Raw genomic sequence first — 24,719 nt, forward strand, 5'->3', positions numbered from 1 at the left:
CAAAGAATCTTACCTTCCCAAACTTCCCACATCCATCAGCACCTCTTAGTCCACGTCCACTCAAGAGCTCTCTGTCGTAAGGTGCTCAGCAGAAACCTGTACAGAGTCCGGTGTATACACTGAGATGCAAAGATCCCTGTGAGAAAGCATTTGCCCTGCGGGGCCACGGAGGATGACAAGGCACACAGTACACCAAGGACTCATTAGCACTGGTCTCATGAGGTTGGGGGGGGACATTAAACAAATTAAAATTTAGCTAAGTTTAATTGAACAAATATGACTCCTTCAGAAACAAAACAGGCTTAAAGAATCTCCACTCTGACGCATAGACAGACCGTACTTGTGTGTAGCCTGTGGAAAGAAACTACAGTGAGAGCCCAATGGCTACCAGGTGTCGTTTGCCTAATTCAAGCACGGAGCTTTTGACTGCCATTGACTGACGTGTGGCAGCTATGGATGGCTAACTCTTAACTACTGCGCCAGGTGTGCAACTCCCGGTGTCGGATTTGCCAAGTTCGTTAAGTTGAGTGGGACTTCCTTATATAAGGGCCTGGGTGGAGGCATCTTTGAGCCAAACTTCATTTCACATTTGTATTATGCCACAGGCCTATGCTCACCGCCCTCCCAGCCCCCATGCTGTAGCCATTCCTTTCCTCCAATTTGGCCCATAGTCTCCCCCTCCTTTGGTAAAAAGCACCCAGCAATTCCTTGAGGCCTGGGATGGTAACTCTGGGACTAAGGACCACTGGTTTCAGAGACTCTACATTACACGGAAGGAGAGCTGCGTTTGGCTCCATACGTGAATGTTGGCCTTTAACATGCTTGACTTTTAACACGCATGTTTCTCCACAGACTTCTGCCACCTCACCCTTCATCCCACCTCTCCATCCCCCAAATGGACAGCTGCCAACACTGTCATATGGTAATAGCTGAACGGCCACCTTGCCTGTGACACTGTGTGCAAATCCTGCCTGTAGAATGTCATAACCCCCATGCCCACTGTTGACTGAGTCTCTTGTTTCTTGGCCTCCCTCGGTGGATTTTTTAAGCTTCCTTGGCTTCCTTTCTGGATCTCAGAGTCCAGTGGGCGCTCTCACCAGTGCTCTACACATTTGAAACATGACCCCTCATTTCTTCTCAAGACGCCATAAAAGTGTGTTCTGTCCTGTACCTTTCTCCTAACCTAGCCTCTAAGCCAATCAGCATCTCTGAGAACTACCAAGTCACTCACCCTAGCCAAGACTACTTCTCCTGACAACTGTGCAAACACATACCCTTTGTTTCTACAGTAATTGCCTTTCAAATTAAATAAGAGTTTCAATTTGACACAACTTAAAGTTTCAAATGAAGTGAAGTTGTTTGACATCTCCTTAATCAAGAGAGAGAGAGAGAGAGAGAGGGAGGGAGGGAGGGAGGGAGAGAACCATATTATTTCACACTACATTTCATACTTCACACTATAGAACCTGGACCAAGAGATACTTTCTGGAAACATTCAAAATGTTATACTCTTTTAAGAAAGAGTAACTTCAGCCCAAGTCCAAATTCTCACCTCCAGTCTGAGCAGCAGGGAACCTGCTTCCCGTTCTCCTGAAGACTTTCCTCTGGTTTCCTGCTTTCAGTCTCCTCCCAGACTCAGTGGAGTGGCTCTTGCCCTCTTCTGGCTCTCACCTGCCCACCCTGCACCTCCTCTCTCACCAACACTCAGGAGGAATTTGTTGGGCTGGAGAGATGGCTCAGTGGTTAAGAGCACTGGCTGCTCTTCCAGAGGTCCTGAGTTCAAATCCCTACAACCACATGGTGGCTCACAACCATCTGTAATGAGCGCTGATGCCCTCTTCTGGTGTGTCTGAAGACAGCTACAGTGTACTCACATATAATAAATAAATAAATCTTAAAAAAAAAAAAAACAAGAAATTTGTTCAGTCTACTAACAACTAACAGATACTTTCATCTTGGCAAAAATGCTGAGTTCTTTTATCTCATGGCTTAGGGAGGAAAAATAAAACATGACATTTTACTTATTAAAATCTCACATTTTCCAGATAAAGGAGAAATTTAAAATGACCCCTCCCTAATGTTAATGATGTTCAGTTTTAAAAACATCCTCCCTCCACATTTTAAAGCCTCCTCAGGCACATGTAGATACACATATACACATGTACACACAGACACACAGAGAGAGGGGTTCTTAGAAGGTTTCACGCATATTCCCACCTTGCTCCCAGATTTCCTTCCCACTGAACTTTACTTGGCGATATTGCCTGGTACCTTGGTGCAGCTTGTCATGACTAGAACCCAGTCCCTAAGTATGTTGGCGCCTGTTCTCTTCCCCACTGTCCGACATACAGACCAGCTCCTCCAAGGCAGCCTTTGCTTTAACCTATGGGGTTACTTTACACTGCCATGCCTGTGTTAGCCTGAATCCAAAATGTATCCAGCCTTACATTCATCATCTTCTCTCTAGCCAGCCATCAGAGGGGAAGGACTGAGAGGAAGGCACGGGTTCAGGAAAGTCGAGTAGCTGGTGGACGTGGGTCACTTCTGAGCTAAATGCGTCTTGTTCTGTTTTTGCTGAGATAAGAAAACTAACTCCCTCTGCTCAACTCAGAGTTGCTGCGAATGCTAAACAAGACATCCCATGGGGATCCCAGGGCCATCGAGGCCTAAGGGGACCTATTCCCTTAAGGGCAGAGCCCTACTGTGCTCTACTTCCAGCTGCTCCTGTTGCTGATTCTGGATATAAGCGGCAGCGCTTCCCACAAAGGTCCAGAATTAACAAACTGGGAGTGTAATCTGAGTTGGCAGGGAAACGAGGCAGATCTTTACGCATTCAGGATCCACAGGCTGCTAGAAGTGAAGTGGAAAACGAGCTACGGTGAACATGCATCCGGGCCAGGACCCCAGGCCTTTTCGCCCTTTGCAGGCCCATTTTATGCCGCACATGTAAAAACCCAAATGTCTAACACCTTTAGTAAGGGCTGCCCTGAATCTTGCAGAAATGGGCAATAAAAAGATGTTTCCCTCAGCCTTTTTGATGGACCAGGGTCTCACTATAATACATGGAATCAGAAAGCAGGGGTTTGCCCTGGCTCCCATGGACATGGTACACCGACCGTGTGCTCTACAGAGTTCATGCCTGAGGACCACAGCGTCAAGTTACAAAGGCAAATCTTTTTACGTTCCCAGTTTGCAATTTTGCACTGTGTTACATTGGCAGTTCTTTTGGCAACATGTGACCTACATGTGAAGGCTTTATATGCCTGGTGGGCAACATGATGAAAACTGTAATTCATCTTTACTTATTCTGTTAGTCTCTGGACATAGAGAAAGCACTACTCAGCTAAGCCGTGGGTACTGGCCATCCACTTTCTTCTTCAAATCAGACACTCGAGTCTCACCCGCTACACCATGGCTGTGGGCTGTGAGGTAAGTAAATGTTTCTGATTTGCACAATTCCCTTCATTTGTTATCACTAAATTGAAAAGGGCGCCATCTATGCACAGCAGTGGCTTCAGTGAAAAAAACTCAGTGTTTCCCTTCTACTTAGGAACTGAGCCAACAAATATATGGAAAGGCATGGATAGGCGAGGCCCGGTGCACATCTGGTCCAAAACTCACAATCGATTCGCTGCTGCTGCTGAAACACTCTCAGCACTGTCATGGGTACATTTTCACACATTTCTAACAAGATATTTTCTTGGAAATGAAGTAGACAGGTATATCTGCCAGTTCCATTTCTGCAAAGGCAGCAGAAATATGTTTGGCTCGAATGTCTACACTGTCTCCGGGGCAGAGCTGCTATCACATGAGCAAGGCATTCATCAAAGATGCCAGAAGTTCAACACTTACTTCCTAAGAGCAGACCCACTAGACAGAGAACCCAAAAGGTGTGTTTTTGTGTGTGTGTGTGTGTGTGTTTGTGAGTGTGTATATGTGTGTGTATGTGTGTGTGTTTGTGTATGTTTGTGAGTGTGTATGTGTGTGTTCATGTGTGCATATGTGTGCATATGTGTATGTATGTGTATGTTTGTGTGTGTATATGTGTATGTGTTTGTGTGTCTGTGTGTTTGTGTGTCTATATATGTGGTTGTGTGTGTGTGTGTGTGTGTGTGTGTGTGTGTCCCTCTCCCTTCCCCAATGCATCCACACTTACCAGGGTCTTGTCCAAGCTGTCTATCTCCAAGTACTAAAATACTGTGGTCCCTATGAAATGAAATATTTTGATCCTTACAAATATTAAGCAGGATTTTACTGAGTTTCTTTAAAAATCAAGAGGTAATTGAACTCACTGCAAGCTTCACCCGATCCTTATTGGAATCTGTAATGAGATTAACAGGATATGCAATGGGCCTCAAGTACCAAGTGAAGCCATTTACTGACTCAATGCTGCTTGGCTTGATTTTTAGCATGTTTTTTCCTCTGCGAACCCAAGACTCCCCCTTGCTCCCCTTTCCTGCCCCAGACCTCCCCTCAGCCACACAACTTACACTTTCCTGATAACCCACTTGACCCCTTTCCTTTACAGGGATGGCAAGACACACACACGTGCAAAGACGGCTGGCCCTTCGCTGTGGGCCACAAACAGAACGGGTGCCATCCATCTTTAGGCTGACTTCTGACTCAGGTGCTTCCCTGGGTGAGTTTCCCTGGTGAATGAGTCAGTGGGGACTTTCAGCAAACCTTTTCCCGACCCTCTCTCCTTCCGAGAAGAAGGCCGACACTTGCTGGCATGGGATGAAGCTTCCTACCACACATCTACCCCAACTCGCTCCTGAACATTATAAAACAAGTGCACTCTGGAAAAACTAAGACAAGTTTAGTGCTTAGAGACAGACGGCCTGAGGAAAACCCTGATACATGTCTACGTTAAATGAACAAAAGAAAGAAAAAGCAAACAGCAATCGGACGGGGCCCACAATAGGAAGCTACCCTATGTTTTGTTCCTCTGAGTCAAATGAAGAGAACTTCACTGATAAAGACGTGTGTGGCTGACGTGTAAAGTCCGTGATCAAGAAGAAGGATGGAATGAAAAGCAGAGAACTTTGGGGCTGCTGGAGGAGTCCAGGCCCAGGAAAGCAAGCTGGGTCTGCAGAACTCATAACCGCAAACACGTTGTGTTCGGCCTGCTGAGGTCCAGAAACCACCAGCACAGGTGTGTTGGGAAGAGAACACCCAACAGCAGCTGAAATAACCAAAAACAAGGTGGTAAATGGCTTCCCTGGGCCAATACAGGGAACAAATTGGCAAGGTATAGATTGTTCCACAACTGTACTCTCTCCAACTCTGAGATTTCTGCATCTCTCCCAAGGTACGCTTGGAAAAGGCACAGCAGAGAGGTTGAGGCTTTTAAATTTTATATGGTTTCTAAAGGCATCTTAATTTTTAACAAAAAGTCCTTAATGTTCTGGATAAAAGACCAATGTACTTAAGAGATCTTTTTTTTTTATAATTCCAAAGTCTTTCTGCAAGGTATGGGTATATATTTTAAAAGACCCAGTCCGGCAAGTACTGAGAGTACCGTAACGTGTATCATGTTCTCCTCCCGTTCCCTGCACAGGATGATACTGTTGCTGAGGACACACTTATCGGTTCTCTGCAGGGCTCTGCTGCTTTTAAAAACGAAGGGTTTATGGACCGATGTGACACAGTGGTCATTTCCAACAATTCCCACCATTAAAATTTGTCCATCCAGCCCATGTCACGCTGGTCTGACACCCTCTGCAGGGGCTGAGCATAGCAAGGGAAATGTGTCTCCAGCACCTTTCTGGGGCTACAGGCTGTATGCAGTCAACACTCACAACTAAACGTGACAGTCACTCACACGTGCAGACGAGGGTGCTTGAAAGTCTCTTGTCCACTTAACGCTTTGTAACCTACAAAGCGCTTTGTGTGAGACTTTGAGACATCCTGTGATTCTCCGAAAGTCTATGGCTCGGTGCCAGGGCAGCCATCACAGACTTTCTTTCTGCCGCCGGGTTCAGACCGGAACACCTGTGTCCACGGTGACTCAGAGGCATCTCTCAAGCATAGATTAGTAGTGTATTCAAAGAACCAAATCATCTTCAGTACTGGAAAGCAAAGGGAGGACCATGTGATCCAGAAGGAAGACTGGGAGGGAAGCAACACTGTAAAAGGACAAATATTCTGAAAAAATAATTGTGTCTCTTGTAAGCAGTGGAGGAATTGCTGAAGGTTTAGACTCACGTGACAGGACAAACGTGCCATTCAGAAAATGAAGCAATTGACTTAGTCTTATGCAGAGGACAAGACAGGGAGAGAAACTCAGTCGCTTGCCCACCTTCTCCAAGCTCTGCCTTAACCTCTCATCTTACTTAAACCATGTGCAGTGGTGCATGCTGGGAAACCCAATGGTCTCAGTACTCCAGAGGTAGAGGTGGGTGATCAGAAGTTCAAGGTCACCCTTAACTACACAGTGGCCTAGGGTGCATTAGAGCCTGTCAGCAAGAAAGGGAGAAAAGAAGGGAGGGTCAGAGAGAGGGAGAAAGGGAGAGAGAAGGACAGAGGGACAGGGTTTGTTTGTCTTGCACAATCCAGTAGAAGCAGCAGGACTCGCTTGTTCTGGGCACATTCTCTGTGAAGGCAGTTTCTTTTGGCTTCTTGAGTCAATGTATTAAGTTTTGAAACTTCTGAATCCTAATTTGATTTTTCTTTGAAGGAATAAAATGTTAACACTAGTCTGTGAGTGCAGACAGCGTATAACAAACACAAGATAGAAAAAAAATCAGACAAGAAAATGGTGGCTTTCCATTCATTTGCATGAGAGCAACCTGACTCAGTCTCTGAGCAAACATGTGGCCTATAATTTAGCCATTTTACATGTATAGAGAGGGGAAAGTAACAGTGCCTGCCTCGGGCTGTTGTATAGATTAGATGAGTCACAGTGTGTTACTTGGCACAGTGGCCAACATAACAAATGATAAATAAGTGTTAGCTATTCTTCCAGTGAGTGCCATGGTTTCTATAAATCATGGAAAGTGGTTCTCAAGCATATGGCTGCAAGCTTCCAGTCTATGAAATTCGACCTGCCTCAACTTTCCTTGGCAGGAACCTTGACTGGCAAAAGTTATTGATCCAGGTAGTGAGGTCCACACACTCCCTGCCTGTCTCCACACACTGAAACTTCCAGAGGGTAATTGCTTCAGGCTGAAATTGCCCGTGCTTGGTCTCGACCCAACGGAAACACGCTTATGAAGAAGGAAGCAGAGTCTGTACTTCTGCCTGGAGCTGAGGAAGAAATTGCCTCATTTTTTTCTCTCTCAAGTCATGTATTTTAGATGAACTCTGTTTTAAAAGATCACTAAATGCTATCCACTTAAGCCTGTGAACAGAAATAGTGGGGTCATCTGCTTTGCCCAACAACTGTTTGGTAGCACCTGTTTTTGTTGTTTCTTCTTACTCTGCCAAATGGCTAAGTTGAAACTTTAGTATTCAAGACCCATTCTTTTGTTCAACTAAAATCCCTTAGATTTTAACAGTTTCTGCTCTGATCTTTTTTTCTCCCATTTTTTTTCTCATTTAATTTTATATCATATGTGTTACTCTAAGGTGTTGACAACTGATTTTGGAAAGTGCTTTAACACATATTAAACACCACATTCTGTTTACCCACCAGACTCATGTAGCTCTTCTCCACCCCTACCCACACCCCCATCCCCCACCCACCTTCATGACATCAAGCCGCTCAGATCCAAAGTCTGGAAACATCACGGTTGTAATGAGGAAGATGGCGAGTCATCAGCTTAAAGCAGCGGGCCGCAGCTCAGTGCTCACTGTAACGAAGGGCGATGATCAGCCCAAACCAGCACGTGGTTCACCACAGGTGTGACTCCTCAGGATCACTTTTAGGATGGTTATGACATCGCCTTTCCCCAAATGAGATTCTCTTCTCTTTGTCCTTATCAGCACCGGAGACTGATCCTGGAAAGTGATTGAAGATCCTCAAATTCACAATCACTCAGGGCTCAGGTGGTTTAGACCTGTGTGGCGAAGTTCAGTGAGCCGGGGGGAAAAATTAGTGATTCTATTCCAAGACTCCATGATCCATGTACTCTGCCAAGATCCATAAACAGAAGACTTGCTGATTCTTAATCTCAATTAGACATTTGGTTTGAAGGGAAGGATGGAAGAGGTGGCATTAATCCAAAAAGGGGGCATTCAAGCACCTCCTTCCCCTCGATTCTACATCAGAGCAGCCACCTGGACTTTCCAAGCTCACTGGGGGCCAAGGATACAGAGATGGTGGCACAGAAAATCTATATTCAATTTGCGTTCTGTTCCACAAATGGTAAGCTCTACTCAGCATGAAGTCGCTTAAAAGACGAAGTCATCTGCTTTTCCTGTGTCCCCAAAGATTTCATGCAATGGGAGGAGAATGAGGTAGTGGTAGGAACAACACAGGAACCCAATGAATATCTGTGCAATGAAAACAAGCGGATATGAAAGAAGGAAGGGGGCCGGAGGAGAAGAAGTAACTGAACCTCTTGGCGTCCATCTTACTAGGACAAGGAACGGGCCAGCCACGTCTGCCTGCCACCAAGCCCTCCAGTTCCTGTACTTTTCTCCATGATGCAGTCACTCAATCATCCCCACTTTGACCTTCCCATGGCTTCTTCCTAAACAAGGAGAGAGTCCATAGGCACCCATTTGATCTGTAGGCATGGCTTGTTGTATCATGGCTGCTGCTGACTGGTTTAGTCTGCTCTAGCTGCAGGATACCACAGACAGAGTGGCACCAACCGTAGGGCTTCCGTTCCTCACAGGTCTAGAGAGTTACCATTTTGATTCTGGTTGAATGGGCTGAAGAAAGTTCTCACTGAGTCTTCATTTGTCTTTCCTTGCTACATAGCACAAAGACTCTCATATCAAGGACAAGGCCTTGACCCCACTTTAAGAGCCCCAAATTCATTACCTAATCTAACCCAATCGCCTTCCACAGTTCCTGCCTCCAGGTGCCCGTCTCAATTTTATACCCCAATTATGGACTAGGATGCAGAGGTGAAAGCAAAAATAACTCCCCTCAAGATGCTTATGGCCATGTTTCACCACAGCAATAAAAACTCTGACTAGGATATATGCATTATGGAATTTGGTGTGCCAGAATTTGGTGCATAGATGATTCAGATTGTAATGTCTTCTTGTTTAATTGTCCCCTTAATCGGGATTAGGTATCTTTTTTTTTTTTTTTATCTCTTCTGGTTAATTCCACTTTGAAGTCTATTTTGTCAAATATTACAATAGGGACACCTTTTTGCTTCTTGTTCCCATTTGCTTAGATTTTTTTTTTTTTTTTTTTTTTTTTTTTTGGTGGTGGTGGTTATCCTTAAATATAAAATGAGATTTTTAAAGAGAAAGATAAATTTTATTTTTTAATTCACTCAACTAAACTGTATCTTTTGACTGGGGGATGAAGCCATTAAGATTTAGAGCTATTATTGAAGGGTTGACTGATATTTTTCTATTTGCATTCTTAAACGTATTTTGTATTACAGTAATTGTAGCTTTATTTGTTTTCTTTGTATAGTCTCTTGACTACGCTTATCCCTCTCTTTATTCTGAAGTAGTTGCTTCCCATATTCTCTATGAGGCTGGTTTACTGCACCCAAATTTCTTTTAGCCTGTTTATATAGTAGAAAGGTTTTCTTTCTCCTTAAACGGCAGATAGTTTCACTGGGTATAATAGTCTATGTTGACATCTGTGGTGTCTTAGATCTTGAGGTACATTGCGCCAGGCTCTTCTAGCTCTGAAGTGTTCCTTGAGAAACCAGCTGTTTTGGATGAATTTCTCTTTCCATGAGACTTTCCTCTCTCTCCATGGTTTTTCTCTCTCAGTTTTCAATCCCCTCACTTTGTTCTGTATAATTAGTGTTTTAACTATGATAAACTGTGGCAGTTTTCTTTTCTGGTCCTATCTATTTAATGTTCTGTGTGTTTCTTGAATCTATATGTGTGTGTGTTTCTTAATTTAAGAAATTTTTATGGTCTTTTTTTTTTTTTTTAAGGATCTTGTCTATGTCATTGACTTGAAATCCTTTTCCTTCTATGCCTGTGATTCAGATATTTGGTCCTCTTGCGCTGTCCCACAATTCCTGCATGTTACTTACATCTATTTTTCAAATTCTTTGCTTTTGTGATCCAATTCCTATACTTTATCCTCAAGTTCCATTATTTTACCTTCTACTTGATCAATTCTACTTTTAAAACTTTCCCCTCCGTTTTCTATTTGGGTTATTGACCTTTCCAATTCCATCTTCATTTTAGTTTAATGTTCTTCCATATATCTATCTCTTTATTAACTCCAGCTTTCAAATCCTGGATTGCCTTTGTCATTTCCCTTAGCCATATGGTCCAGCTACACCACTTCTTGGCATGTGTCCAAAGTACTCAACACCCCACTCTATAGGCAGTAGTTCAGACATCACTCGTGCGTTATTCACAACAAGTAGAAAATGGGAACAGAATAGACATCCTTCAACTAATTAGTGGGTAACAGGAAATATGGTACTGTGGGGATTTGAACAAGTATGACTCCACAGACTAGCTATCAGCTTCTCAAAGAGGGAGAATCAGTCCTCTCCAGGGATGACTCCCCTGATAGGTTACCCAATCACAAGTGTTCTGCCCTAAATACGTGTCCATAAGAGAAACACTAAATCAATTCATTAGGTGGTATTACATATGTATATGTGCATGCACAAATGAATGGTATACAAATATATATACATATATATGTATATATAATGATAATAGAAAAGAATTCACAGATTTCACATAGAATGGCGGCACAGGAAGAGTTTGGGGAGGGGGAGGGGTAGAAATAATTTATGAAATTCAAAAAGAAAAAGAAATAGATGAGAGACCATAGTAAAGATGTCCAAGGTGAAAATGTATAGAATAAAGATTGTTATTATTAAAATCACACTTGAAATATTTAAAAAACCTAAAAAACATAGTTTCATGGTTAGGGAAGAATGAAAGTACTGAGTAAGGGAGCCCCAGCCTTCCATGGAGATATAATCAATTTCATCCTAACTTTGAGTAAGAATTGCAAATGTGGCATGAATGGGAGAGGTCACAATTCTATAATGAGATTCCTACTAGGAATTAGTGGGCCTGGGTTTAAACTTCATCCTGGCAACTTTGACAACCCATTTTTCACTAAGCCACAATCTCTACATTCAGGAAATGAGGAATTTACACCTGAAAAATTCCTGCTGTACTCAGAGTTACATATCTTTGAAAGTACACAATCTTTAGATAGCAGTCTGACAGATGATACAGAAAGCTGGGCATGGTGGCATACATCTGCAAACTCAGCACAGGAAGGCAAAATAATCTCATGTTCAAGGCCAACCAGAACCACACAGTGAGATTCTGTCTCCAAAATTCAAGAGCTAGGTGTATGTTCTAGCTGGTTTTGTGTCAGAGAAAGGAGCCTCAGTTGATAGAATGCCTCTATGAGATCCAGCTGTAAGGCATTTTTTTAACTAGTGATCAAGGGGGAGGTCCCAGCCCATTGTGGGTGGTGCCATACCTGGGCTGGTAGACCTGGGTTCTATAAGAAAGCAGGCTGAGAAAGCCAGGGGAAGCAAGCCAGTAAGTAACATCCCTCCATGGCCCCTGCATCGGCTCCTGCTTCCTGACCTGCTTGAGTTCCAGTCCTGACTTCCTTTTGTGATGAACAGCAATGTGGAAGTGTAAGCTGAATAAACCCTTTCCTCCCTAGCTTGCTTCTTGGTCATGTTTGTGCAGGGATAGAAACCCTAAGTCAGTTTATAACTCAGTTCAGTTACAGAACATCATTATCCAAGCATGCACAAGGCTCTGAATTTAACCCAGCAGTGAGGAGGGAAAAAAAACTCAGTCAGAGTAAGAAATCACAAGATTATCTGTGGTGGTATGCACCCAGGAAATGAGTCTTAAATATCTCACAAGATAAATGGCATCATGGATCAGAAGGACCTAACAGACATCCACAGCCCATGCCATCCAAAAACTGGAGAATACACAGTCTTCTTGACAAGCCAGAGAATTCTCTATAAAATCAAGCCAAAGCAAGTCTTGATAAATACAAGAAAATTTGAAATAGTTTCTTGTATTCTCTCTGATCACAGTGGAATAAATCTAGAAATGAACGTCAAGAAAAACTTATAAAACATATTCAAACTCATAGAGATTAAGAAACATTCTACTGAATTGTTAATGGTTTACAAGAAAAATATCTAGGAGAATTTTTTATATTTCTACAGTTGAGTGAAAATAAATATACCAAGGCTAAGTGATCAAAGGGTACACAGAGAGATCTAAAACTATAAGTGTCTACTTTTTAAAAAGTTAGACAGATAACAAATAAATAAGTCAATAATGCGTTTTCAGGGACTAGAAAAACAAGAGAAGACCAAACCCAAAATCAATAGAAAGAAAGAATAATTAAAATCAAAGATGAAATTGGGGGAGGGAGAAAATAGTGTAACCAATCAATGACCAAAGAATAGATAATTCTTTAAAAAGGTGAACAAGACTGACAAATCCTTAGCCACACCTAATATAAAAAGAGAGAAAAACAAATGAATAAACTTAGAGATGAGAGGGGACACATTATAACAGATACTAATGAGATTTAAGAAATCATTAGATACGCCTTCAAAACTCATTCCACTAAAGTGGAGAATCTTAGAAGAAATAGACGTGTTCTAGATCCATATCACCTACCAAAACTAAATATGTTCAGCCTATTTATGGTGGGGATTGTAATTTGATCACATTTCCCCAGCTACCAGAAGTGTAGCCACTTTTTCGATGTTCCTCCCCTTCTTAAGATAGATGCTTTATAAAAGATTATCTGGCCAATTTTAGGGGTTCAAAGTTTGATCTCTATCTAAACTGAAGAGACTCTTAATGGCCACTTCGGATCCCACACTCCCTGCAGTGCTGGTGAAGGGCTTTTATATGAATCATGGCTAGACTTCTGCCCAGCCTCCTCCTCCTCGATTCCTGTGTGCAATCTGCCATCTCACGGTCTTTGCCTTTGAACTTTACCTAAATACTGGGACTCTTAACACTGCATTCAAAGGACCAGAGTCCTGATATTCCACATATACCCAGCAAGACATAAATTCCTAAATATTTGGTGAACTCCATGGGGTGATCAGTGGTATTCAGAGCTGGGCAAATGGGCTCCATATTTGGATGGATGCTCAAGTTGGGCTCTTAGGAATGTAAAGAGCTGTGATTCAAGCCTATGTATCTTGGTCAAGGTCTACTCTGAACTGTCTGTTTCTATGAATCTAAAAACTATCCTAAAACTTAAATTTATTATTTAAAAGTAATAAATTGTAAAAAAAAAATTTAAAGCCATAGAGATTTTAAGTATAGATTTTTTTTATTAGCATTGTGGTCAACCCAGCTTCTATCAAACTGTTGCGAAGGTTTCTACCTGCTCTCCCTTACTTCCAAGAACTACACCTTCCTCCAGCTAGTTAAGGGGCTCTGAGTATAATGACTATATTTGAATGGCTCTGAGTTTGGCTCCAAGTCTCATCAACAAACATGCATTAGAATAAAAGGCTAGTTATCCCCCATTCTTCATAAATAATCTTTATGATCATGTACGGTTAGCAAGTGGATCTCCCAAGGAAAGAAAAAGTATATAGTTATGGAAAGTCAAGGTGATGGGCCTAGGATGGGAGAATTAAATGGAGTGGGGGGTATGAAGAAGAAAATACAGTGAAGGTCATCTAGCACTAAGGGCCATTTTAGGGTTTGTAGCTAAACCTACTACAGACAAAGCTCCAACTTGACATCCCACAACCAAATGCATGTCTAATGCCAGAAATGGCTCACATCTAATTGAGTTGATGGTCAAAGGGACCCATGTAAACTCTCAAACAACTCAGGCTTTTGCCAAAACTATTGGTTGCTCAACACCAAGTGATGGTAAGGCCCTATTGTTGAACACAACACCTACATGTCTCATCGAACATAGAGAAGTCAAGCTGGTGCCTTACTAGAGGTTTCATCTTTACCATTTAGTGTTCATGAGATGGAAGATACTCTGCACACTACCAGAGGATAAAGGCAACTACCACTACAGCTACAAACTTTTTGATGTACAATGGCAGCCTACCTGTGTGATACACTCGTACAATAGTGGCACAAATGTTGTGGGAGTAACCAACCACTATCTGATGGAATTCAAGGTATATTCCATGAGATAAAACCCATGCCTGACACTGATCTGGTGGCCAAGAACCTGAGACTGGCTAGACTAGGGGCCTGGGGTCAAACCAAATGCTATTGTTCTGCTAAAGGAGTAAAGCAGCATAATGACTCCCAACACCATCTGCTGAACCCATAGGTCGGGTCTCACTCAGCTTCTCAGAGAAGCTTCTCCCTGCAGCCGATAGGAACGCATGCAGAGACCCACAACTGGACAACACGCAGAAACTGGACAACACGTTATAACGCTCCATCCTAAATGGGATGTCTCCATCACATCCTCCGCTCAGGATTCAACGGGCCCTATAAAAAATCAGAAATCCTGTAACAGCCAGAGGAAATGGAAGACAGCAAGAATACAGTGCCTTGTAGAGCAATAACACTGGTGTGCACATGAACTCACAGAAACTGGCATCATGCACCAAGCCAGACGGGAAGGAACCCAGTTCTGAAAGGGGACTGGACAGGAACCCCCATCCCTAACCCAGAAGCTATCTTAATTGACAACCTCTCACAAAGAAACAATTACCACCACCCCCAATGGAGTCTCACTGGGTATACAAATCCCATCTAAGGTAGGGCCCACGCCCCATAGCAGATGGCCAACACAAAACAAGCTTTAGTGATTGTTAGCAAGCTAACACTGTCACACACACACAGAGGCAAGAGATGTTTCTCTCCATTTTCTAGATACAAAAGCAGATCCTGCTGGGTTAACCAGACCAAAGCCAGACAGCTAGTCAGCAGGAGACAAGAACTAGGACCCTGAGCATCCTAGCCTTGGAACTCAGTCTCGTTACACTGTCTAGCCTCCCTCTCTGGCCTCTTGGCAAATACACCATGCTGCTATTCCTGAATAGCAATTTCATTAAGGTTTCATTGGTATATAATAATCAACATATACTTTGCATAGGCAATGTGATACATTTTTAATAGATGTGTGTGTGCGCGTGTGTATGTTTGTATGTGCATGAGTGTGTGCATGTGTGTGTGCATGTGTTTGTGTATGTGTGTGTAAGTATGTGTGTTTGTATGTGTGTCTGTGTGTGCATGTGTGTGTGAGTGTGTGTGCATGTGTTTGTGTATGTGTGTGTAAGTATGTGTGTTTGTATGTGTGTCTGTGTGTGAATGTGTGTGAGCATGTATGTGTGTGGGCATGTGTGTGTGTGTTCATCACCATAATTTCTTCTGTGGTACCCATGTGTTTTCTCAGGTAGTGGCAAAGCTGAAGGAGTTCATTGCGTGTTCTGAAAACAAGTCTTTAATCCAGTAGCTACTTTGAAAATCTTTTCTTCCAGAACATAACTAAGCAAGCTCGACAGTCCCCAGCTCTGTCTGTTTTCTTGAAGAGGACACAGCTTCATTTTCTTCGTGACTGAAACCACTTTGGTTTTCACATATCTAATTTTCCTCACCCATGACGATGTCGTTGGACACCAAGTTTGGGTTCCTTAATGTACTATAGACAGTGCTGCGATCAATACTGATCTGAACATATCTAATGCATTGATCTTTTTAGAATGATATGGTTTGGCTATGTAGTAGATTCAGTTTTAGTTTTTTGAGGACCCTCTATACTGATACCCATAGAAGCTGTAATATATCACAATGGATACACAAAACTTCCACTTATTCCAATATATATATATATATATTTCCACTCACTTACCTGGGAATTCCACGGTTTCGTGTAACAACTGAGTAATATTCCACTGTGTGAGCCACATTTTTCTTATCCATTCATCTATTGATGCATATTCAGGCTGTTTCCTATGTTTCCAGATATGAACGTGGCTGAGGGCAAACGTCTCTGAGGTTCCTACCAGTCCTTTGGGTATATGCCCAAGAGTAGTGTCTCGGTCGTGGTTTCCACTGCTGTGAACAGACACCATAACGAAGACAACTCTTATAAGGACATTTGACTGGGGCTGGTTTACAGGTTCAGAGGTTCTGTCCATTATCATCATGGTAGGAAGCATGGCAGTGTCAGGGCAGGCATGTGCAGGAGGAGCTGAGAGTTCTGCTTGTTCCAAAGGCAAGCAGGAGAAGACTTTTCAGGCAGCTCGAAGGGTCTCAAAGCCCACCCCCAGCATGACACACTTCCTCCAACAAGGCCACACCTCTTAATAATGCTACTCCCTGAGTTAAGCACATTCAGACAGCCACAGCAAGTCCAGCAAGGAGCCTAACACCATCAGCCCATGGCCATAAAGTCTGGGGAGAAAAGAAAGTTTCAGAGAACCCACAACTGGTCAGAATTCAACCCTGGGGGCCTCTGGTTGTTCCCTGATACCTGCACCACCACTCCCAAGATCCAATTCCCAGGGCTCAGGTCTACTCCAAGTGTGCATTATGAGAGTTTCCAAGGCTGGCTGGCCTCCCAGCTTCCTGAACCTACCTGTCTGCCTCCCCAGTGCTGGCGTTTACAGGAGCTGGCAACCAATTTCTACCTTTGACATAGGTGTAAGCTCAGCTCCTCATGCCTCAGGCCAAACACTGATACACACTGGCTCAAGCCCCAGCCCAGATAATCTATTTTAATTATACCTATGCTATAATTATTATATATTTATAGGAATAATCATTTTAATTATTCCTATGCTGAAATGTAACCCAGGGCCTCACACATGCCAGGTGCCTTGTCACAGGACCACACTTCTTCAAGAATTAAAACCTAGGACTGGAGAGATGGCTCAGGGAAGAGGGCAGTGGCCACTCTTGCAGAAGACCTGAGTTTAGTTCCTAATAAGCACAACCATCTGTAACTATAGTTCAGAAGTATTCAGTGTCTTCTTTTAGCTTTCAATAGCACCTGTACTCATGTGCACAAGTGCACACACACACACACACACACACACACACACAAACACACAGTTAAACGTTTTAAATAAATCTTAGAAGAATAAATAAGGGCTAGATAGATGGCTCAGCACTTAAGAACACTTGTTACTCTCACAGAATTCCCAGGTTCGTATCCCAGCACCACCCACAGGATAGCTTACAACTCTCTTTAACTCCAGTTCTAGGAGTTCAGGGCCCTCCTCTGGTCTCTGCAGATACTACAAAAACTTGGTACATAGACATGCATGGTGGCAAAAGAGCCGCACGTATGGAATAACCAATAAATCTCAATCCTACCACGCAGGAGGCAGAGGTAGAAGGATCTCTCTGAGTCCAAGGTCAGCTGGGGCTACAGAGTGAGACCCAGCCTCAGAAGCAAAAGTAGAGGAAAAGGAAGAAAGAGCCTTGTCTCAAGAAGGGAAGCACGCCTACCTGGCTCTCGGCCAGCTCCAGGGACTCCTCATGCACCACCTGCACCTGCATGGCCAGGAGGAGGACGGGGAGGGGGAGGGGAGGGGGAAGGGGAGAGGGAGGGGAAGGGGGAAGGGAAGGAGAGGGGAGAGGGGAGGGGGAGGAGGAAGGAGAGGGGAGAGGGGAGGGGGAGGAGGAAGGGAAGGGGAGAGGAGAGGGGAGGGGGAGGAGGAAGGACAGGGGAGAGGGGAGAGGGGAGGGGGAGGAGGAAGGGAAGGGGAGGGGAGAGGGGAGGGGGAGGAGGAAGGAGAGGGGAGAGGGGAGGAGGAAGGGAAGGGGAGGGGAGAGGGGAGGGGGAGGAGGAAGGAGAGGGGAGAGGGGAGGGGGAGGAGGAAGGGAAGGGGAAGGGAGAGGGGAGGGGGAGGAGGAAGGAGAGGGGAGAGGGGAGGGGGAGGAGGAAGGGAAGGGGAGGGGAGAGGGGAGGGGGAGGAGGAAGGGAAGGGAAGGGGAGGGGAGGGGTAGGGGAGGGGAGGGGGATGGGGAAGGGAAGGGGAGGGGGATGGGGAAGGGAAGGGGAGGGGGAAGGGAAGGGAGACACACTGAGTGCAGCCACCTTCTATGGCACTGAAGTACCGTCAGGTCACCATGAGGGACACCTCGTAGTGTGTAGGGTAATAAAAAACAGGGACATGGCTGGAGCCCTCCCCAGACTCCCCTCTCCAGGACACAGACAACCCTGCAGGACAACTCATTTTGGTGCTCGGAGTTTAAACTTGGGGAGCGCAATCAGGTGAGCTGAGAATTCTGGTGTTTAGTTGGATGTGACCTAATGACCTTTGGCCAACCAGAAATCATTATGGGACCTACATGTAGCAGAGGAGGGGCGGTGAAAAGCTCATGCAGAGATGGCATTTGCATGCTATGGAAAAGTAAGAAGCCATTCTCTCTCATGCCCCTTTGAGGGGACTGTGGGGATACATATCTGTTAGAGCGTTCAGGGGGATGAACCAGGAGGTCACGACCACGCTGGCCTCCATACCACCTACTCTAGGGCAGATTTATGAGTCAGTGGGTGACCCCACAGACAGCAGCTTAGAACAGGGAATCTCAGGCCTGAGTCCTATTCACCAGCCTGCTGAGTACCAAAGAGAAGGCCAAGTAAGCAGACACCATAGCATAGCAGTGTTGGCTTCCTGGTCTCTGTGAAGAGGCCCACACCAATGGAGTACATGGCAAACGCCAAGAGTAAAGAGCCAAGTCCACGAGTCATTCATATTCCACAAAGAGTCACAAGACGAAGGGACAGGAACTTAGCTGCAGGCTCACCTGACCCAAAGCCTCCCTGGGCAGGATGACTCCAGCAACTAGGGAGGGGAGTTGGGACTGGGTTGGAAGTTACCAAGGCCATCCACAGCAGTGAGGGGACGGGTCTTCCACTGGAAAGGGCCATCTTGAGCTACCTATGATAGCTTCTCACCATGAAGGTCATTTGCTCTCCTGAGCACCAAGACGGTGAGGCCGGGTAGAGCAATCTCCTCTGGGCCTCCCAGAGAACTGGAATGGTGGTGGCTTGGGAAAGACCCTCGGCCATATTAGGTGTGGGGGCAGCCTAGACCTGGGACCAGCTCAGAGCAAATAGCCAAAAACACAAGATGCTAACTGCATACATCTGTGCCCACTGTAATGGCAGGCCATATCCCCCAGCCTGAAACCCTTGAACAGGAGGGCAGAGCCCTGTGTGGGTTTCGTGGAGTCGCCGTGGGGATCACTCACTTCTCTCCCACCTCTGGGCCTTGGTTTCCCTACCAGCACCACCGTTTCTCCTCTGATGGGTGTGTGTGCAGGAAGGGATTGAGGGGGAATAAGTGTCAGGAAATTTTGACCAGAGCCTGAGGCAAAGAACCTGTGTCTGGTTTTGAGGATGATTTTTTTGATGCAGTCTTGGATTCTGTTTGGAATTGTTTCACTTGAAGTTTTGCATCTATGTTCATAGGAAAATGGGTCTACGGCTCTTCTTCTTTGTTGGGTCTTTATATGGTTTGGGTATTGGGGTAAAAACAGAATTCTGTGCTAAAACCATCTGACCTTGAGCCTTTTTAGGGGGAGGTAGATTTTTAACTACTGCTTCTATTTTACTAGGTCTGTGCAAATTTCTTATCTTGTCTTGATTTAACTTTGATAGATGGTATATATTGAGAAAATTATCCATTTCTTTTAGGTTTTCCAATTTGGTGGAGCAGGGTTTTAAAGTATGTCCTTATGGCCCTCTGGCTTTCCTCCGTCTGTTGTTACGTCCCTCTTTCCACCTCTAATTCTGTTCTTCTTTCTCTGCCTTTTAGTTAATTTTCAAACAATGTTGTAAATCTTTGTGTTTCTCAAATGACCAACTCTTTGTTTTACTGATTCTTTATATTGTTTTTGTTTGTTTGCATTTATTGATTTTAGCACTGAGTTTGATTATTTCTTGCCATCTACTTACTCTGAGAATGTGGTCAGTTTTGGAGAAAGTTTCGTAAGATGAAGAAGAGAAGGTTTTAGGTGAAATGTTCTATAAATGCCTGTTAGGTCTGTTTGGTTTTTGCCTGGTTGACTTGTCTTTCACTGAGAGTATTGCGGTCTCCAGGTCACCCACTATCAGTGTGTGAGGGTCAATGTGTGACTTAAGCTAAAGTGGTTCTTTTATGAACTGGGCACCCTTCTGTTTGATGCATAGATGCTGAGAATTGTTGTGTCCTCTTGGTGGACGTTTCCTTTGATAAACATGAAGTGTCCTTCGCTATGTCTTCTGATTACATTTGGATTAAAGTCTATTTTATCAGATAATGAAATTGGCTTGTTTTTTAGGTCCATTCTCTTGGAATATCTTTTAACACCCCTTTACCCTGTGGTTATGTCTGTCCTGTAAGTAAATGTGGATTTCTTGGATGCAGAGAATACATAGATTCTGTTTTTACATCCATTCTGTTAGTCTGTGCCTCTTTACTGGGGAATCAACACCACTGATGCTGAGTTATCAGTGAAGAGTGTTGATTCCTGTTACTATGTTGTGTGTCTCTACCCTGTTTGATTTACTGGTCTGGGATTATTTATTCCTGTGTTTTCTTTGGTGTGGTTAACATCTTCGAGTTAAAGTTCAACTTTACTACCTTCTGTTGCCCTGTCAGTTCTAAGAAGGGTGTGTCAGCTGAGGGTTGCCTGGTAGAGAATTCTTTGGGGATCCTTCCAGGTATGACCACTGGAGGTTCTGGGCAGAATGTGTTTCTGGGTGTTGGGAGCTGACACTTAAGGACGAAGATGTGGTAGCTCGGGGGAAAGAGTGAAGGGTCCACAGGATGTAGGAAAGTCAGGTGTTGCAACAGGATCTATTTAGTCCCCTGGTGATGGTGTAGAGAGTGAGAATAGGCCACAACTGATAGTCTACCACAGAGCTGGGAATGCGCCTGGGGCACTGGATTTGAAGAAAATGGGGGAGAGTGAACTTCTACAGTTAACCTACCTGCTTCTCTGGCTGGCATAGCTGGTGGGTTCCCAGGGAATCCCAAGTTCACTTTTAAGTAAATTGGTAAAACCCATAAAAACAGAACATATATTACAGACATCATGAAAACAGGATCTAAGCATCCCACAGACTTACAGTCACAGAATGAGCTGACAATTTGCCTGCTAGCTCTCTAGCATTAAGAGCCAAACACATCTTGTCCATAGTCACAGCTAATGGTTCACAGGTTTTTCTGGAAAGAATATGCCCTTCTAAGGAAAAACACCAAACTCTAAAGAGCCCAGAATTGGGGGACAGGGAGTGTTAATCCGTAGAGCTGAGGAGAAAGACCACACATTGACCCAAATCATGGCCAAATTCAGGCAAGTTTTATTGTTGTGCACATTAGAGACAAATTGGCTGCTGTGTCCCCTGGGATGGGGTTCATGAGAACACCCAAACCAACCTTCTATGCCCTTTGTATAGGACAGAACCATAATAAGTGTGGTGGTTAAAGAAGTGAAATGAAGCAGTTAGGAGAGTCCCTCCTTGAACAATGGTTACAAAACATTTCCAAGGAGCTGACGGCCCAGGGGCTGGGGGCTTGGGCTGGGGGCTTGGTTTACAGCTGAGCCTTTGGGCTCATCTCCAGGACACAGAAATTTAAGTTCTGCAGTAAACAGAAACTTAACTTAGTTAAAGACTAAAAATGGCTCCTAGAAAAATGGAATTGGGCTGGATGTTCAGAAGATGCAAATCCACAGGTCACTGGAGAGGAAAGTAGGGGGCTAAGGGGGCAGGCTCTTCTTCCTGTGGGTCACCGGTTGGCACATTGAATATATATAAAACTTATATAGTTGTGAGTCTTTGAGTTGAGGAGTACCATCAATGACAAGACTTTTACAAGATCCTGCCATAAAGCACTGAGCTGCCTCCCACCCTAACATCAAAGCTGACCTTTGGGTTAAACTACTTGCACCTGATTTCAATTTTCCTTAAGTGTTAGTTTAGGCTTCCTGATTAGTTCTGGCCACAGGGCTGTGGGTAGGTAAACTGAGGCAACTTAAGAGCCCTTGGAAGTCATGTGCTGCAGATGAGATGCTACTCCACACATCACACAGTGTTGTGTCCTGTTTACGATCACTGTGCTAAAACTGCCAACATTTAGGAGGGTTGGTGTAACAACTGCTGATTGAATTCAGTTAATACAACTGTTCTATAAGAACCCAGCAAATGATGCAAGAACATTTTAAGACCCCGTTTGTAAATATTTTTAAACTTTGGAGAAAAATTGTTCAGCCAAGAGTTTCTGTGCTGCTATGGTGCTTTGAATGAAAAGGGCCCCCATAGAGTTGGAGGGAGTGGTGTCGCTGGAGGTGTGACCTTGCGGGAGGAAGTGTGTCACTAGGGGGAGGTTTCAGAAGCTGAAACCAGGCCCAGTGTCACTCTGATCCTGCTGCCTGCCAACCCAGATGTGTAACACTCAATTCTTCCTCAGCACCGTGTCTACCTGCATGAAGCCATGCTTCCCACCATGATGATAATGGGCTGAGCTTCTGAACTGTAGGCCAATTCCAATTAAATGCTTTTCTTTATAAGAGTTTCTGTGGTCATGGAGTCTCTTCACAGCAATAGAAACCCAAACTAGGACAGTTACTACATACTTAGAGATAAACTGCATGTTTTGTTATTCAGGGCCCATTCCGGGACCAACTAGGTAGAGGTTAAGATATTTACAAGCATGTTGAATTAGTTTCATTGATTTCTTACTTATGGGATGGACAAGGCTGCCAAGAAACAAATGTGGTGGTAAATGTTACATATTGAAGTTCCTCTCCTAGCTGGCTTTCTCCTTGCTAGACTTACTCCTACAGTGGGAATGTGCCTGGCATCCTTTGTATGAGCAAGAGTCCTCTCTGTGTAGCCAGAGTATTCGTGCTGCAGCTGCAATGCATGTGACAATAGAGCTCTGAGCCTTGAGGTGAGTCTCCAAGCAAGTCCTGCGGCCAGGACCACTGCTCCTTTCTTTAGGCTCTGACTTAGTCCTTAAGCTTTCTTCTTTGAATTCATACGTTATTGTCTTATTCTTGGGAGTCCTTTATTTTCCTCTTCATTCTTTCAGTAGAACATATCAACAACAATAAAACAATTCTCCTGGGATTAGTAGCAATGTGCAATGGAGACAGATGTTAAGCATTTTCATCCGTAGTTTTGTGCCCAGCTCTATGAAATAATTGTTTTTATTTCCTCTTCACGAATAAACAAATGGAATCATAGAGACACAGGAAAAGGATGTAATTCTCTTAAGTACATCTAGATTTTGAAATTGTATAGATGTGAAAGGTTATGAAAGTGAACATCTGTAGCTATTAAAGAGAACAGCTGTTTGCTGAAGGCACTAAACATTGCTAAGAGCTTCCATAGCTCGAGATCACCTGAATATTCAGATGGAAGGAATTAATAGTACTCATATTAATTCTTTCTGAATATATAGATTTAAATCCTAACCCAATCCAAGCAGGCCTCACTTCATTTCATTTTATTTTTATAACAGTTGAAATGCTGATTTGCATAGAAACTTTTCAAAAGACTTAAAATGGGCAAAATAAACCTCTTCAAAGAACAAACTTGGAAGAATCATGCTCTCTGTTTTTGCCTTGCTATGAAGTTACAGTAATACGATACTGTGGCAACGGTGAGAAGATTGGCAAATATAATCAAAGGTAAGAAGGAAAACAAAATCCATGTGTGTATGGTCAGCAAATATTTGGTAAACGTTTAGAAGCAATTCAGTGAAAACATGATCGTTTTCACAGCTGATGATAGAATGACCGGACATCTATCTGAAAAGAGAGCCAAGAAGGAATAAAAGTCCTTGGTTTAAAACCTAGCAACAGATAGAAATCCTAAGTGGGGATCATAGACCTAAGTGTAAAATCTAAATATAAAACTTTCTAGAAATCCTAAGAAGATTTTTACGGCATTGTTTGAGGCAAACATTCACAAATTCCGCATTCAACAAGTAATTCGTGAAAGAGGAATTTCCTAGGCTTGGAGAATACCTCAGAAGAAGGGTGGAGATGGTGGAGAAGGTGTCAGAACTGAGGGTGGGTAGGAAAACAGCAAACAGCTGCCTTCTGGACACGGTGTAACCGGTGTAACCGGGACTCACCGAACCTGTAGTTATCTGCCCACGGTCTATCTCATCACGGGTAGTGGAGAGGCCTGTAAGGTAATCTTTTCTATGAAAAATTATTGGGAGTTAATTATTGTTGGAGAAAGATGCCATTTTATTCAGTAGCAAAACTGTGGATAATCAGTCCCTGCTCCAGCAGATAACCTCCCACCCTCAAGAGAAAACAACAGCAACAACAAACAAAAAAAAAACAGAACCAAAAACCCTCTAATTAAACTCAGTAGATCACACACAAAAAGAAGGCATGAAAGTAGGAAGAGACTTGTTGAGAAGAAAAGTCACAACAGAAGAGGAAAGAGACCTGACAGGTCCAGGGTGATCTAGAATGGACTTGCTTGGTTTGGAACTGATCAGACTGACCCAAACTAGTTTGGACTGATTTGGACGGGTTTGGACCATACTGGATGAACATGCCCAGTTTTTTGCCAGACAGGACCAGATCTGACTAGTTTGGACCAACTTGACTGCTTTGGACCAGTCTTGACCGGTTTGGACCAGCCTTGACTGGTTTGAACTAAAGCATTTTACCCACTGATTCATCTCCTCAGCCTAGAA

Source organism: Micromys minutus, assembly GCF_963924665.1.
Source record: "Micromys minutus genome assembly, chromosome: 12".
NCBI lineage: Eukaryota > Metazoa > Chordata > Mammalia > Rodentia > Muridae > Micromys > Micromys minutus.